This window comes from Triticum urartu, chromosome 5A (assembly GCF_056163025.1).
Source record: "Triticum urartu cultivar PI428250 chromosome 5A, HENAU_Tu73, whole genome shotgun sequence".
NCBI classification, from domain to species: Eukaryota; Viridiplantae; Streptophyta; class Magnoliopsida; order Poales; family Poaceae; genus Triticum; species Triticum urartu.
In genome coordinates, this window is record NC_141877.1 from 54,689,129 (window position 1) to 54,699,655 (window position 10,527).

The 10,527-nt window shown below is 46.6% G+C and overlaps 1 long non-coding RNA gene across 1 annotated transcript; it reads right to left on the bottom strand.

Annotated features, from left to right (window-relative positions):
* Positions 1–1,206: 1,206 nt before the first annotated feature.
* LOC125555614 (uncharacterized) lies at positions 1,207–3,320 on the bottom strand. The gene is made up of 3 exons (XR_015603215.1): positions 2,849–3,320; positions 2,096–2,247; positions 1,207–1,965 (listed from the first exon to the last, which is right to left on the bottom strand). It is a non-coding gene; the product is annotated as an uncharacterized LOC125555614 (long non-coding RNA).
* Between the last annotated feature and the right edge of the window lie 7,207 nt (positions 3,321–10,527).

Consider the following 10,527-nt stretch of genomic DNA (forward strand, 5'->3'; position numbering starts at 1 on the left):
GCGCCCGACGAAGAGACGGGACGCCAACTCCGACGCGCCTACGGGACGCCCCTATCCCTCTCCGGAGATGGAGACAAGTCCGGGAGCTCCCGACCGGACTCCGACGCCAGCGCCGACCAGGACTCCCGCGCCCCGACACGACGCCCGCCTTCCCGGGACCTCGACGCCGGCGCCCCTCCATGCGCCGACCACTGCAGGCTGGGGCGGTACGCTCTCCCCCTTCATGCATTGCTTCTTGTTTCTTTCGCGCTTTCTTGGATTCTTTATTGGTTCTTGCTCTGTTTCACGGTTTCTTGTGAATTCTTCCTATCTACCCAGCTCCCCTCGGGTCCGGCCTCGATCGGGCAACCTACACCGCGCACATTGCCGGAGCAGCTTCAGCCGCCGCCCGGGATACGGCCTATGAAGTCAGCCTCGGGCGGGAGGCCTTCTTCCTTAACAGAGCGCCCTAACCTTGCAACCATCGTCATCACGAAGAGGGGCGCTCCGACACGGGCGTCGTGCTCAGGAGCGGGAACCTACCGGCCTTCTTCAACGGAGCCGACCGAGGTGATGACGCCCCGACGGGGATGACGAACCGTCGACTCTTGGCGAGTGCCAAGGAGCCGGGAGAGAGGGCGGACGCGCGGGCAGAGATGGCGGGAGCGGCGGCGGGGGCGCCAGCCACCGTCTTCCTGACAGAGGAGGGAGACGAAGCCTCCAGGGAGAAACGGAGGCTGGCCTTCCAGGCTGGCCAGGAGCGCCGTGAGCGGGAGCGGGACAGAAGCCGCGAGCCGCCGAGAGATGAGTCCGGTGCGCCAGTCACGAGCCCGCGACTTGTCAACCGGCTGCGCCATCAGAAGAAGAAGGAGGAGGTGGCGGCTGGGACGAAGAAGGCAATGGATGCGGCGGCGGTGGCAGTGGCGGCGAGGAAGAGGGCAGGTGATGCGGCGGCGGCGGCGGCGGCGGCAGTGGCCAAGGCGGTGGCGGCCGTGGAGATGGCCCACGGCGCAGAGCTGTGCGTCGGCTGCCACGACAGGACGGGAAGCACAGCCAGGTCACCCAGAGTACACAGGTGTATTTGCCACGGATGCTTCCTCGCAGGCAGCAAGGCCTGCAGTGTCTGTCACCCTCTGCTCTAGAGGGAGCTCAGGTGATCATCGACCTTCCAAGTGTAACGAAGTGCTGTTTGAGATTGGTCCCCGTCTTCGAAACATGTGTGGCCAATTAAACTGAATGATGTATCCTGAGTTTAGTTCTGGGATTTTTTAGTTTAGTTCTGGGATTTTGTTGTGCTGGATGAATACTTTATTTCACTACTTCGATTCTGTTAGTTCAGAATTTCGAAAGATACCATCTTCAGTATGCTGTTTCATAAGACGGAGTAGTTCAGAATTTTGAAGGATATTCTGTAGTGCTGTATTACTCTCTTGAGCTTCTGGGCTCAATTTTGACCCAACACTTTGTGGTCTTATCTTCAGTTTAATTTCGGTCTGCAATACCAAAGTGGGGTAGCAATCCCTAAAAGATCAACAACCTGGGCAATGCAACATATATAGGCAATAGGTACCGTTCACTGGAAGAGACCAACTTATACAATACCAACAGTTAACAGGAATTTCTTCCTTACATAATTTCATTTCATACATGCCTCGGTGATTGTCTTTTCTTTCTTTGAGAAAGCGCAAAAGCCCTGCGTCTCTAGAAGAAATAGTTGTATGTACGAGAGGCCACAAACCCAAAGTAGGCACCGCAGACAGTACCTCTTCCAGGCCCCCCACCCCAATCTGGCCTCGGCCTTGATCGTGTCAAGCATGCTGACAATGCTCAACTCACTTTATCGAAGATAGCCGCATTGCTCTGTTTCTCGATTTACCACACCGTTAGGATGATCACCGAAAGGTCCCCTTGCTCTCGTCATTGTTGGAACCCTGTTCACTTGGACATCCTCTAGTGTCACATACCACGCGGATTCATCTCGTCGGACTGAGGAACAAGAGAGGTCCTATTAAGACGTGAGCGACAAGAACAATACAAATACAACATAAACTCAAAACAGGTGTGACTAGAATCTGACTAGTGGAAGAAATCAGTGCATGAGGGAGAACATCAGTACCATTGGAATTAGTTTTCATCTTCCCTTCTCTTGCAAATATGTGATTCATTTGGATCCAGATTGCCTTCTTCCAAATGTTGCGGCGAGGCTAACAGTCTAGTGCGGAAACCGCGAGATCGCAGGATCAACTCCAGCAAACTGCATGTCGAATCCTACACCAATAATTCTTGCCGTTGTCATACACATCATACAAAAACCAAAGATTTTATTGAAAAAACCAATCTGTATAAAGGAAACTCTCATTTTTCAGTACGACTCGAAGCGACAACTTTACGCCTCAGTGCTAGACATCGCTGAATTATTACTTGGGTAAATACTAAGATTGCATATCTGGTGCCATTGTCTATGCCACCCATCCCAATGGCTGCGCTGCTCCAGTCTACGCCCCTGATGCTCATCTTCTCTAGCCATCTCCTCTCTGTTGGAGTCCCCATGGTGCAGGCATGGGCTCTGCCGATTCTGGTTAAGTTTAAGGATTAGATCAGATTGCTGTCTGTTGACCCTAATGATCATGTTATCACCCTAATTGTACATCATGTTCAGGAGTTACGTGTTCCTGTTAGATGCAATTGGCATTAATTGAGGCTCTCACTTGGGTCGGCTAAGAAATAAGAAGAAGTGAGTGATTGGCAAAATCAGAAGCCCTCAAGAATTCCCAAATCCCTCAAATGCAGAAAGCCTGACCCTAATTCTCCCCCCAAATCCCGAACTTTAATAACGTAGCATTTCCCAAAAGCTTTCAGGAATTCGGACCTCGCCTGATGTGGCCGCGTCGACGGCTCCCGTTCGGGGTTCCACACAGCTCGCTGTGCGAGGGCGCCGTCGCCGTACCTCCGTCATCTCATCGGAGAAAGCTTGCAGGTGATGTTGGAAATGACCGGTGCCATCCTTACGGGCGACGGCGCGAACGGCCGCTGTTGCCATTCACGCCGCCGCCACCTTCCTCAAGTCCGGCGCGCCACCATCGCCTTGTCCCCTCTGCTCCGCACAAGAAAAGCCCATGCGACCGCAACGTGGTCGGCGCCGTTCGACGAAGCAGCACGCGGCGCTAGCACGCTGCACGCTCCTCCGGCGAACGGAGCCGCCGCGCCGCCATGGGGACTGGTGAGCCGCGCCGTCGCGCCGTCGCCGCGAGCGGAAAAATCGGGGAGATTCTGCTCCTCTCCTCTTAGGAGGATCTGGATCGCTTACTGGGATCGAATGGCTGAGGGCCGCTTGGAGCTGCGAACAGTCCGTCCTGTGTGCGCTAAAAGAGCCTTTCTCTGCTGTAGGCTACGACCCAAGGTACTTCGGCCCGGTAAAATAAATCTTTTTTGTTGGGATTTAAGCTGCAAGGCCGAATGGTTAATAAGCTGACGTGGGGACATGGGCCGAAATCAAATTTTCCGCTATTTTCGGTTTCTCAGTGCATTTCTATATTATTATGGATATTCTGGCAATATTTTACACTTTTTTAAAGGATGTGCACAAAATTATGTAAATAATGTAATTGATCGTAAGGTTTTCTAATGTGTTGTCGTGGGTTATGAAGGGACAGGTTATGTTTTAGGCAAAAAAGAAAAAAAAAGTAGTGCATTTTATATTATGGTATTCTTATAATAATGTTCATGCACTACTGATATGTTTGAAATTGCCTAAAATTGTGGTAAAACCCTTGTTTAATATTTTTGAATAAAATGGACCGATTAGAAATTTTATTTGGAAATTATTAACGTGGTATAATGTTAATGCCATTTATGGCATTTTTAATTGATAATATTTTCTTTGTATCATTTTAATGTTCAAATACTAACGTTTTGAAATGATATTTATCTTAATCACAGTTTATGATGTTTCATTCCCTAAAGTTTCTAAATATTTTCTTTGGAAAACTTTATTTGAGTTTGCATTTTTATGATGATGTCACCCTAATGGCATTTCTTAATAATGTGGTCATTTCTGGCTGAGGCCAACTCTAGGAGAATGTTGATGGCCGCATGGTTCGGTTTTCCACATCACATTATACAATAATATTGGGGCGATATGCCTATTGGGCAAAACTAAAGTTTTGGTTGGTGCATTTCATGCCATTTTATTATGATATGCACCGCTCAAATATGCATAAACACTCAAATTTCATCATATTGTCATTTGTTCAATCTACATATTGCCATTTGTTTGACAACTCCTATTTGCCAAATATTGTAATTTGTGAATCCTTATGGAAATCTATGTCCAAATTTTATTATTTGAAAAATGTTATGATATTATTTTTTTTGCAGGTAGAAAACTTGTATTACTCATGCGGAATCAAGTCTGACTTACAAAGATTAATTACCTCTGGGGGGGCCTGAACCCAACCAGGCTACAGTTCTACTTTCTGTTCTACCGAATTTAGCTAAGAAATCACTAGCCACATTCTGGTTGCGGTTGATATGAGTAACACTAGTCGAACGAAGCGATCTCAAATGCTTAATTTCAGCCACAAGAGAAGCAAAGATCGATATGTCAATGGCTATGTCCTTCACCATATTCACCGCTAATATGGAGTCCATCTTAGTCTGGATAGGTAGCTATGTTCTTTGGATAGCGATAGATAGACCCTCCATGCAAGCACCTAATTCAGCTTCCGGTGCACTTCTAGATGAAAAAAATTCCCAGGCCGAAATCGCCAATCTTAGGCATGAACCTCTCATCCAACATCACATTGCTGGCCTTGATGTCCCCGCGTATGATCCTGATCTCGGAGCCATTGTGGAGGTATGAAAAACCCTCCGCCACCCCCAGGACGATCTCCGATAGCCGTTCCCAATCCGATGCGTTCTTCTTGAAAGCATCTACATCACCAAGCATGGAAGATCAACCAGAATGAAAATCTACCATTTGAAGTACCGGCGTGTAATGCGCGACAGCACGCCGCGCCATATGGATTGATAAACTACTTATTGTTTTGTAAGATTTGGTAATTTGTTGAGGACTTGATTTGTAGCAATATGGTTTACACATAGAAAGAATACATCTAGTTGATACATGCATAAGATAAATACGAAACATAGTGGGTAGTAGCAAGTAGATGGCGAACTGCTAAGCTCTGGTTCTTTTCCAATATTTCAACCGTTTAGAGTTAGGGATAGTTGCAGCAACTTCTATTGTTGATCCTTGAGGCTGGTTGTAATGGGGAGTATCATATACTACTATCATGCATATGATACTAGTGTATGATACTATCATATACTACTATCATATATTAGTATTATGTAGTATATTATTTATTGACATGCATGACACATAGTAGCATAGTATTTATTATGATATGGTATCATGATATGATACTCAACCCTCTCTTCCTTCATTTAATTCTATGACACCTCATCAAAATTGCCTAGTTGGCATGCATGATACTAGCTATGTTACTATCATTACAACCAGCCTGAATAAAAGAAGATCAATGCTATTGCGCAACACAACCCTTGCCGTCCATCTATCATGTGGCTTCTCGAATCTCCCTGCTCATTCTCGACCTCCACCATTCCCACATCACCTAGCTCATCTATTGCTCGTGTTGCCTGCTCGTCGCCGCCCTCAGCATGGCTCCTCCATCTCCTCTCAGCCGCCAGCAGGAATAGAGCGCCCCTCGCCTGCGAGCACACCTCGACGAGGTGTGTGATTCCTATTCCCCTCGAGGCAGAGGGTGGCTTGGAGAACGCCTCGGGCTAGGTACGTGATTCCCGTTCCCCTAGAGGCAAAGGGTGACTTGGAGAGGGAGAAGCCGACGGGCGAGAGAGCTCGAAAGAGTAGGTGGAAGCGAGGCGCCAAGGTCGCCACAAGCAGAGGAGAAGAGGAAGCGGCGGGGCAGGGCATGGTAGTGGGCTGGTGGCGGGAGCTCCGACATGCTGACAATTGGGAAGTGGCGGTGCCCAGAGCCTGGAGCGGCAAGTTCCGGTGAAGTTCCACCATTCACGTCACCATTCCTGCAGGTTGGTCACGTCGATTGACTCTACCTACTCACCCAACTTCTACATGTCCATCTGTCTAATACCCCTTTTTCTCACACCATGTGTTTGCACACGAACACGTCACTATGTACCTCTGACACCGAGGGTGATGCATCGCAGCTAACGTTGAAGGAGATGTTGGGAAACGTAGTAATTTCAAAATTTTCCTACGCACACGCAAGATCATGGTGATGCATAGCAACGAGAGGGGAGAATGTTGTCTACGTGCCCTCGTAGACCGAAAGCGGAAGCGTTAGCACAACGTTGTTGATGTAGTCGTATGTCTTCACGATCCGACTGATCAAGTACCGAATGCACGGTACCTCCAAGTTCAGCACACGTTCAGCCCGATGACGTCCCTCGAACTCCGATCCAGCCGAGTGTTGAGGGAGAGTTTTGTCAGCACGACGGCGTGGTGACGATGTTGATGTTCTACCGACACAGGGCTTCGCCTAAGCACCGCTACGATATTATCTTGGTGGATTATGGTGGAGGGGGGCACCGCACACGGCTAAGAGATCAATGATCAATTGTTGTGTCTCTAGGGTGCCCCCTGCCCCCGTATATAAAGGAGCAAGGGGGGGGTGCGGCCGGCCAAGGGGAGAGGTGCGCCAGGAGGAGTCCTACTCCCGCCGGGAGTAGGACTCCCCCCTTTCCTAGTTGGAATAGGATTCGGGAGGGGGAAAGAGAAGAGAAAGAAGGAAGGGGGGCACCGCCCCCCTCTCCTTGTCCTATTCGGACTAGGGGAGGAGGGGCGCGCGGCCCAGCCCTAGCCGCCTCTCCTCTCTTCCACCAAGGCCCATTAAGGCCCATTAAGTCCCCGGGGTGTTCCGGTAACCCCTCGGTACTTCGGTAAAATCACTATTTCACCCGGAATACTTCCGATATCCAAACATAGGCTTCCAATATATCAATATTCATGTCTCGACCATTTCGAGACTCCTCGTCATGTCCGTGATCACATCCGGGACTCCGAACAACCTTCGGTACATCAAAACATATAAACACATAATATAACTGTCATCGTAACGTTAAGCGTGCGGACCCTACAGGTTCGAGAACTATGTAGACATGACCGAGACACGTCTCCGGTCAATAACCAATAGCGGAACCTGGATGCTCATATTGGCTCCTACATATTCTACGAATATCTTTATCGGTCAGACCGCATAACAACATACGTTGTTCCCTTTGTCATCGGTATGTTACTTGCCCGAGATTCGATCGTCGGTATCTCAATACCTAGTTCAATCTCGTTACCGGCAAGTCTCTTTACTCGTTCCGTAATGCATCATCCCGTAGCTAACTCATTATCTGCAATGCTTGCAAGGCTTAAGTGATGTGCATTACCGAGAGGGCCCAGAGATACCTCTCCGACAATCGGAGTGACAAATCCTAATCTCGAAATACACCAACCCAACAAGTACCTTCGGAGACACCTGTAGAGCACCTTTATAATCACCCAGTTACATTGTGACGTTTGGTAGGACACAAAGTGTTCCTCCGGTAAACGGGAGTTGCATAATCTCATAGTCATAGGAACATGTATAAGTCATGAAGAAAGCAATAGCAACATACTATACGATCGTGTGCTAAGCTAACGGAATGGGTCATGTCAATCACATCATTCTCCTAATGATGTGATCCCGTTAATCAAATGACAACTCATGTCTATGATTAGGAAACATAACCATCTTCGATTAACGAGCTAGTCAAGTAGAGGCATACTAGTGACACTCTGTTTGTCTATGTATTCACACATGTATTATGTTTCCGGTTAATACAATTCTAGCATGAATAATAAACATTTATCATGATATAAGGAAATAAATAATAACTTTATTATTGCCTCTAGGGCATATTTCCTTCAGTCTCCCACTTGCACTAGAGTCAATAATCTAGATTACACTGTAATGATTCTAACACCCATGGAGCCTTGGTGCTGATCATGTTTTGCTCGTGGAAGAGGCTTAGTCAATGGGTCTGCAACATTTAGATCCGTGTGTATCTTGCAAATTTCTATGTCTCCCACTTGGACTAGATCCCGGATGGAATTGAAGCGTCTCTTGATGTGCTTGGTTCTCTTGTGAAATCTGGATTCCTTTGCTAAGGCAATTGCTCCAGTATTGTCACAAAAGATTTTCATTGGACCCGATGCACTAGGTATGACACCTAGATCGGATATGAACTCCTTCATCCAGACTCCTTCATTTGCTGCTTCCGAAGCAACTATGTACTCCGCTTCACACGTAGATCCTGCCACGATGCTTTGTTTAGAACTGCACCAACTGACAGCTCCACCATTCAATGTAAACACGTATCTGGTTTGCAATTTAGAATCGTCTGGATCAGTGTCAAAGCTTGCATCAACGTAACCATTTACGATGAGCTCTTTGTCACCTCCATAAACGAGAAACATATCCTTAGTCCTTTTCAGGTACTTCAGGATGTTCTTGACCGCTGTCCAGTGATCCACTCCTGGATTACTTTGGTACCTCCCTGCCAGACTTATAGCAAGGCACACATCAGGTCTGGTACACAGCATTGCATACATGATAGAGCCTATGGCTGAAGCATAGGGAACATCTTTCATTTTCTCTCTATCTTCTGCAGTGGTCAGGCACTGAGTCTTACTCAACTTCACACCTTGTAACACAGGCAAGAACCCTTTCTTTGCTTGATCCATTTTGAACTTCTTCAAAACTTTGTCAAGGTATGTGCTTTGTGAAAGTCCAATTAAGCGTCTTGATCTATCTCTATAGATCTTGATGCCCAATATGTAAGCAGCTTCACCGAGGTCTTTCATTGAAAAACTCTTATTCAAGTATCCCTTTATGCTATCCAGAAATTCTATATCATTTCCAATCAGCAATATGTCATCCACATATAATATCAGAAATGCTACAGAGCTCCCACTCACTTTCTTGTAAATACAAGCTTCTCCAAAAGTCTGTACAAAACCGAATGCTTTGATCACACTATCAAAGCGTTTATTCCAACTCCGAGAGGCTTGCACCAATCCATAAATTGATAGCTGGAGCTTGCACACTTTGTTAGCTCCCTTTGGATCGACAAAACCTTCCGGTTGCATCATATACAACTCTTCTTCCAGAAATCCATTCAGGAATGCAGTTTTGACATCCATCTGCCATATTTCATAATCATAAAACGTGGTAATTGCTAACATGATTCGGACAGACTTAAGCATCGCTACAGGTGAGAAGGTCTCATCGTAGTCAATCCCTTGAACTTGTCAAAAACCTTTCGCAACAAGTCGAGCTTTGTAGACAGTAACATTACCGTCAGCGTCAGTCTTCTTCTTGAAGATCCATTTATTCTCAATTGCTTGCCGATCATCGGGCAAGTCAACCAAAGTCCACACTTTGTTCTCATACATGGATCCCATCTCAGATTTCATGGCTTCAAGCCATTTTGCGGAATCTGGGCTCACCATCGCCTCTTCATAGTTCGTAGGTTCATCATGATCTAGTAGCATGACTTCCAGAGCAGGATTACCGTACCACTCTGGTGCGGATCTTACTCTGGTTGATCTACGAGGTTCAGTAACAACTTGATCTGAAGTTCCAGGATCATCATCATTAACTTCCTCACTAATTGGTGTAGGTGTCACAGAAACCGGTTTCTGTGATGAACTACTTTCCAATAAGGGAGCAGGTACAATTACCTCATCAAGTTCTACTTTCCTCCCACTCACTTCTTTCAAGATAAACTCCTCTAGAAAGGATCCATTTTTAGCAACGAATGTCTTGCCTTCGGATCAGTGATAGAAGGTGTACCCAACAGTCTCCTTTGGGTATCCTATGAAGACACATTTCTCCGATTTGGGTTCGAGCTTATCAGGTTGAAGCTTTTTCACATAAGCATCGCAGCCCCAAACTTTCAAAAACGACAACTTTGGTTTCTTGCCAAACCACAGTTCATAAGGCGCCGTCTCAACGGATCTCGATGGTTCCCTATTTAACGTGAATGCGGCCGTCTCTAAAGCATAACCCCAAAACGATAGCGGTAAATCAGTAACAGACGTCATAGATCGCACCATATCTAATAAAGTACGATTACGACGTTCGGACATACCATTACGCTGTGGTGTTCCGGGTGGCGTGAATTGCGAAACTATTCTGCATTGTTTCAAATGTAGACCAAACTCGTAACTCAAATATTCTCCTCCACGATCAGATCGTAGAAACTTTATTTTCTTGTTACGATGATTTTCAACTTCACTCTGAAATTCTTTGAACTTTTCAAATGTTTCAGACTTATGCTTCATCAAGTAGATATACCCATATCTGCTTAAATCATCTGTGAAGGTGAGAAAATAACGATATCCGCCACGAGCCTCAACATTAATCGGACCACATACATCTATATGTATGATTTCCAACAAATCTATTGCTCTCTCCATAGTACCGGAGAACGGCGCTTTAGTCATCTTGCCCA